This window comes from Coffea arabica, chromosome 3e, assembly GCF_036785885.1.
Source record: "Coffea arabica cultivar ET-39 chromosome 3e, Coffea Arabica ET-39 HiFi, whole genome shotgun sequence".
NCBI classification, from domain to species: domain Eukaryota; kingdom Viridiplantae; phylum Streptophyta; class Magnoliopsida; order Gentianales; family Rubiaceae; genus Coffea; species Coffea arabica.
The window spans coordinates 46315753-46323445 of NC_092315.1; the positions used below are offsets into that span (position 1 = coordinate 46315753).

Sequence of the window (7693 nt, forward strand, 5' to 3'; positions counted from 1 at the left end):
CTTTATTAAATTAGACCTTTATATTAGATTAGTTGGTATTAGTGTAGTGAAAATTCTTGTTAATATTTTGGATTGGATATTTATTTTTGTGATATAATTACTAAATTGTCTTTATTCTTCATTTTTTTGTAGTGTATGCACCGAGATTTACGTGTAGTAGCACTTTTTGATCCGAAAATTGAAAGGACACTACGTAGACAAAGAAGGAGTACACCACAACAAGAAGAAGAAAAGATTCGGCAACCAATAGAGGGAATTGCGATAGATCTACCTTTTGAAGAAGAAATGGAGGAAAACAAAGCAAATAAGCTAGCTCTTAGAGATTTTGCTCTACCAGGGACACAAGGATCTCAAACAAGTATAGCGAAACCTACGGTAAATGCTAACAATTTTGAGATTAAACCATCTCTTATACAAATGGTTCAACAATCTCAATATGGAAGTAATATTATCAAAGATCCAAATTCTCATTTGTTAACACTTCTAGAAATTTGTTATACAATAAAATTTAATGGTGTTAGTGATGATGCAATTAAATTTAGATTGTTTCCATTTTCACTAAGGGATAAGGCCAAGATTTGGTTACAATCTCATCCTCCAAACACTTTTACTATTTGGGAGGAATTATCTAAAGCTTTTCCTAATAAGTTCTTCTCACCTGGAAAAACTGCTAAATTCAGAATAGATATAACTAGTTTCACAACAGGAAAAAAAGACATTGTACGAAGTTTGGGAGCGCTATCGGGAGTTACAACGAAGGTGTCCTCATCATGATCTCCCCGATTGGTTAATAGTCCAAACATTTTACAATGGACTTACCTATCCGACAAAGACACATGTAGATGCGGCAACGGGAGGAGCTTTGATGGGAAAGTTGGCCGAGAAAGCTCAACAATTGATTGAAGAAATGACTGCTAATAATTACCAATGAGCCAACGAATGAGATAATACAAGAAGACCCACAGGTATGCTTGAAGTATATACATTGAATATGTTAAGTGTAAAGATGGATAATGTGGTTAAGATGCTTAATAGACAGGTTGGTTCTAGTTCTAACCAAGGAGTAGTTGTTGCGTGTTGTACTAATTGTGGAGGAGATCATGATGATTCTATGTGTACTAGTAGCGAACAGGTTCAATATCTCAACAATTACAACTGTCCACCCTAAAACAATCCATACTCCAATACTTATAATCCGGGATGGCGTAATCATCCAAACTTTGGATGGAAAGATCAAGGGAACCAACCAAGACCAACGAATCCACCGGATTTTCAACCAAAGCAACCACTTCCGGAGTCTAAACCAACTTGAAAATTGGCAATTGAAAAGTTAGCAAGTGTATCAAATGATAAAATTAAAAAGTTAGCTAGTGCCACAACTCAACGGTTTGAAAGAATTGAGAGAAGGATGGATCAACTCACTAATATGTATAGAAATTTGGAGGTTCAAATTGGTCAAATTGCCAATATAATCAACAATAGAAACCCTGGATAATTGTCAAATAAAATCGAAGTCAACCCGAGAGAGCAAGTTAATACTATCACTCTTAGAAGTGGTAGAATAGTTGAGGGACCTAATGTTGGCAATTCAAGTGGTGAACAAATTAAGGAACAGGCAGTTGAAGGGGAGAAAGAAACCCGAAATGATCATGTTGTCATTGATATTGATGCACCTCCTCCCAAGTTAAATTCTAATGTGATTCCTTTTCCTCACAGGTTGAAGAAAGATGGAAAGGATAGGGAGTTTGACAAGTTCCTCAAAATTTTTAAACAATTGCACATTAACATTCCTTTCATTGATGCTATTACACAGATTCCTTCTTATGCGCATTTCTTGAAAGATATCATGTCAAAAAAGAAGAAAATTGTGGATAATGAAACAATAGCGTTAATGGAAAAGTGTAGTACATTGATTCTGAACAAACTCCCTCCCAAATTGAAAGATCCGAGAAGCTTTTCTATTCCTTGTACTATATGTCAATTACGTTTTTCTAATGTTTTATGTGATTTAGGTGCAAGTGTGTCACTTATGCCGCTATCAGTTGCTCGGAGATTGGGACTTCAAGAGTTTAAAGCTACCAATATCATATTGCAGTTGGCGGATCGGTCAATTGCACATCCAATTGGTATTGTAGAAAATGTGCTCATAAGAGCAAGACAATCTATTATACCTGTGAATTTTGTTGTCTTAGATATTGAGGAAGATGTGAGAATACCAATTATTCTAAGACGACCGTTTTTAGCCACTGCACGAACTATAATTGATGTAGAAAAAAGTAAGCTTATATTACGGGTTAATGGTGAGGAATTGAAATTCAATTTAGTTAATAAAGAAGGGAGCATAGAACCTATTGCTCTTGTTTCTAATATGCCATGTGATGAAAAGGTTAACCAAGAAATGAATGCAGAACTTAAATCTATAAATTTTCTTGGTACTAACTTTCATGGTGTAGGAGGAAGTGAGGCGAAAACAAGGACGGAAGTTGGCTTGATAAAGTTGCCATTCCATGAAGAAAGTGGTGAAAAGTTGAGTCAACTCAAAAAAGGCAAGCAAATTCCACTCCAAGGTGAAGTCGAGCCTTTATATGACAAGTCTAATACTCCTCCTTGGCATCTGAGGAAGTTTGACTATGGAGATCAATGCATGGCTCACCACATGGTGGATTGGCTCGGGAATTTCAACCCGTTGGGAGAAAATCGCTCCCTAATATTCTAAAATAAACCAAATCTTTTGAATCGAGCCAACGATTATAAATAAAAGCTCTAGTTGGGAGGCAACCCAATGATTTCTTTAGTTTTAATATGTTTTCAATGTGTTTTTCATTAGTTGGTGTGAATTTTAATATTACATTGGTTTTGTAGGGTTTGCCCAGTACGAAGGATTATCTATAAGGTTCAACAAGAAAGCTAAAATCGAAGAAAATGGAGGTTTTCATATTGGATTTTGTTTTAAGTGTCTAAATTTCTTGTTCATATATCGAATTTTGCACTTTCATAATATTAAAGTGAGTTTCGGTGATAACATATTTGTATATGCTCATTAACTCATTTGATGTGCATTTCATGCCTAAAAGTGCTATTTTAGTGTTAAAGAGCCAAAATGATCAAAGAACCTCAACCCTCGATTTGCAATTTAGATGTGTTTGATGTGTTTTGGAAGGTTGGATTTAGTGTTTAGGGTATATTACACTTGCGTGTTGTGTTGAAATTGCGAAAAAATTCATCCCAAGTGTAATTTGGAAATAGCAGAAAAAGGCTATAAGAATTGAAAAAAAATTGCAGTTTCTGCAATTGTTGCAGAAAAAAGGGATCCGAGCTCGGATCCAATAAAGAAGCATTGGATCTGAGGGCTCGTATAAGCTTTTGTACTACCCGATCCGAGGTTCAACTGATCTGAGGCCTGATCGAACAGATCCGAGCTCGAATCGGTTCGGGGATATAGCAGAATCGAGGTTTCGGTTCAGCATTTCTTCACTTTTTCTTCCTCTTGTTCATCGAAACTCTAGCCCCTCTCCTCCAATCTTCCATTTCATCCATTAATCTTCCAATCTTTCACCATAAAAATATCCCCAAATCTCTTGTGGTCATTAACCCTCAACAATTTCGCATCAAAATATCATCAAAGAGGGGTTTTAATCTTCACAAAAGAAATTAGGGCCGAACTGAATTTCATCCATTTGGGGGCCAAAATTGGACTTGTTTGTTCTACATTTTGCATCTGTTGCATCCTCTAACATCATTCTACACTTTTGAGGTAACATTTCTTGATTTCCTATGGTATTTTAAAGTTCTAAGAATTCAATTTCCTGAGTTTTCTGACATATTTTGTGAGGTATATTGTAATGATGAATTGTTGTTGTTTAGTTGCTCTTTGATGCTTAGAAATGTCATTAAACTTGTTGTGATGCTTAATATTGACCTTTGGTGAAGTAATCTTATTTTCTCTCATTTATTAAGTTCATAGGATTTGTGTAATTCAAATGTGTTTTAATGCCCTATTTTTTATGAATTCGATGTGTTGAGAAATTGTTAAAACATCTTGATTTCTTTGCATGTCCAATTGTGGCAAATGGTATGAATATTGCTCACATGACTTGAAGAAAAATACCATGAGTTAGCGATGCAATTTTAAGATTTTAAGATGTTAGGGAATGGTGATTTTGGAGGTGATTGTATGAGTGACAATGCTACAATACTTAAATTCTATTCAACTCATATTAATGCGGATTGATTGAAATTGAGAAGGAGAATTAGCATAAGAAGGGGTCGTTAACTTGTTTAGAATTCCACTCCTATTTTTGTATAACTCATATAAGCTCACTTGTTTGTGAATGAAGGCAAGATGGTTAGAACAAGAAGAGCTATTATTCGAACACTTACTCCTTCACCAAGTCCTGAAGCAACACCGTCAGTAGAGGCAGAATCTTCTTTACCTAAGCAACCACCACGGTCTAGACGCAAACAAGCATCCACAAGTCGAGAGGAAGCACCTCCAGAGTATGACGTCACTCGATTCACATCACTCGAGAATCAAGACTGGTATGACGCTGGGTTGCTCAAGGAGATTATCATCGAGAAACATTTGGGCGCTTGAGGTGGATGCTCACTACAAGGTGTCGGCGACATTTGCTCGACTTGGATGGGAGAGCATTCTTCAATTGCCACGACATTACTATCCTAATTTGGTGAGGGAGTTTTATATAAATGTGGAGGACAAACCTGGACATAGTGCTAATCAAATTGTCTCTTCGGTCCGTGGGAAGCGCTTAGTCATAAAAATGGCAACAGTCTCCAAGTTTATCAAGGTAAAAAATGACGGGGAGGAAATGAAGTTGACAAAGGAATTTAAGGCGTGTGACCCGTGGTTAGTTGAGGAAGCTGTGGCTCACCTTAAGGGGCAATATAGAGGTCAAGGACGTTCCGGTAAGAAGATAGTGTATGCCGACTCTTTTGAAGATCGATATCACTTAATCTTTTATCTATTTGCTCACAACGTGGTTCCTAAGAAAAGTGGTAAAAGAGAGTTGCGAAATAGTGACCTCTATTTCCTCGACAAGATGATACATGGCGTGGGCGCACAACTGACCGGCAATCCATTGCCGAGTGTAATTGTAAGTTACATGCGCACCACAGCTAGGATGCGACCCAGCGATTCTTGCTTCAGATTTCCTCGACTCCTCTCCTTGTTGTTTGAGAAGTTCCAGGCCGATGTGAGTAATGACAAGGCAATAAATACCAAATCCATTGATGAGGTGAATATCACCTTACTGAGATCATTGGTCATCCCTACCGACTTTGGTGCTTCTTTACTTCAAGAACACGCTATAGGGGAAACTTCTACGTCCACTCTACCTCCATCTCATCCTCAACCAAGACTGGATGCTCAAGAGACTGAAGTGCAGTCGACTCAACCGCCTTCAGTTCGACCTCCACTACCTCTCTCTAGGTCTAGGTGGCAAGAGATTTTAAACGCTATCTGCTGTATGGAGACAAGAGTAATGGAGCAGATTGACCAACAGGAGCGTGTTATCACGGAGAGGTTGGAGAGGCATGATTGGCATCTTCGTGCTTTGGAGGACCATTTTCAAATCCGTCGTTCCCATACGCCGACTCCGATGCCCTTACCTGTTGAAGGTCAAGCTGCATTTATTCCTGAGTCAAGAGGCGAAGTTGAGCAAGAAACTCATGTAGAAGTCGGGGGATAAGAAGCCTTGGAACTCGGCGGACCCTCAACTTAATTTCCTTTGTTTTCTTTTGTTTTGTACTGTCTTTTGTTTTCTTTTCTCTTAGTTAAGTGTTTTGTGTAGTTAAATCTTTTGGATTGTCTTACTCCCCTACTATTATGTACTTTCCACCCCTTGCAGTCTAAGTAGATTTTTAGGATGTTTATGATGTTCGAGATATTTGTATTGACTGCTGGATCTCTCATACACATTGATTAGGGGAGTATTATTTTTTCACCCTCTTGTCCCATTGAGGACAATGTGACTCTTAAGTGTGGGGGTGGGTATGGTTTATATGGTTGTTAGTGCATGTTAACTCTTTACTTTTGTTGAGAAATGCTGGAAATGATTATGGAAGTGTAGCTTATGATTGAATTTTGGTTGCAATGTGGTTTGCTAGCAGGGAGTTTCGACTATTTATTGGGGAAACTCTGCCAAAATTTTTTCAAAATCTTTTCCAAAATTGCACTTTGGCCCAAGAAATCGTGATGGATTGTCAAATTTCCTTAATGGTTGACCAAATTCAAATATGCTTTTGAAGGATTCATTTCTTTTATGACTTGTAATTAGTATTATGTGATTATGATAAGTGCATTTGAGAAAGTATACTTTATAAAGTGGGGACAATTATACCTTTATTTCTATCTTTAATGAGTTCTCTCCCTTCACTTTGATTTACAAATAAGTGATTGATATAGTCTATTGGTAATGTTTTTCCATTTCCATGATAAAAGAAGGTTATATATATATGTTTTAAAAAAAGAAAAAAAGAGAGAGCAATAAAGTTGCACCGACTACTTAAGTACTGAGTAACAGGGAATTTTCATCAAAAAATATCGATTTTCGCATAAAAAAGTACTTGGGGTAAAAATGTGTTGTGAACTTGATGTGTAAATGCGGAGTAACCGAGGGTTTTCACCTAAAAGTGTTGACCTTCATGTAAAAAGGCATTTGCAATGTTCAAGTATTGGTTTTAGCATATATTTATGATACCCTCTTGTAGTAAAATGTTGAAAAAAATGGATATAAAGGAAAGTATTACCTTGTGACTATATGAGTCGGTTATTTGTGAAAACAAGTTAGGGTTACAGAATGATTTGAATGTGGTTAAATTTATGTATAATTGTTTCCCCTCTATTGAGTATTATGAGTATTGAGTGCATTTTGAAGAATTGCATCATGATTAATAGCCAAGTTGTGAGAAGTGAATTTGAGAAAGCATATTTTCTATTTGGCACTTGAATTGTTGCTTGAGTAGGTTATTGTATTGCTTGAGGACAAGCCATGATTTAAGTGTAGGGGAATTTGATAAGTGAATATTTCGTATATATTTTGTACAGTTTTGCACAAGCTTTTGTCATATTTTTAGAGGTTCTTAGCCATACTTGACCTCTTTTTGGTGCAAATTGCTTCAAGTGTTGTTTAGTGATCGGAACTTGTAAAATTAGTAGAGTAATGCATAAATATGTGATATTTTGTAGGTTATCGGTGCATGAAACATTTACATAAGATAAAGAAGAGGCAAGGTACTAGTTGGAGGATAACAGACAAGTGAAACAAAGAGCAAAAATTGAGCGAAAGATGATAGAATTTGAAAGTGGAAACAGGGGAGAAGGATCTGAGCTCGGATCCATTCTCATCCCCTGTGATCCGAGCCCTTGTCTGATCTTATGGAGAAGTGGATCCGAGGCCAGGCGATCCTACACGAAGAACGTGTGAAGAAAATGCTGAAGGAACTAATCCGAGCTCGGATCACCTTTTCACCCCTCGGATCCAGGCCTCGGATCTTCCTCTCTCCTCTGCAACTTGTAGAACAACTTGTGCTCCTTTCACACTTACTTTTTGACTCATGTTTCACACAAAATTTTGACTGGAAGCTGGCAGACCTCTTGTACACTTGAAGAAGCAAGATGTGAAGATTTCAAGGAAGGGCAAATTTGGAAAGAAAAGGGGAAAAAGATATCATTAGA

General features: G+C 37.1%; 1 non-coding gene across 1 annotated transcript; it reads right to left on the reverse strand.

The window, feature by feature from the left end:
- Window positions 1-672: 672 nt before the first annotated feature.
- LOC113738317 (small nucleolar RNA R71) lies at window positions 673-777 on the reverse strand. Its single transcript, XR_003460103.1, has one exon. It is a non-coding gene; the product is annotated as a small nucleolar RNA R71 (small nucleolar RNA).
- Window positions 778-7693: the final 6916 nt, after the last annotated feature.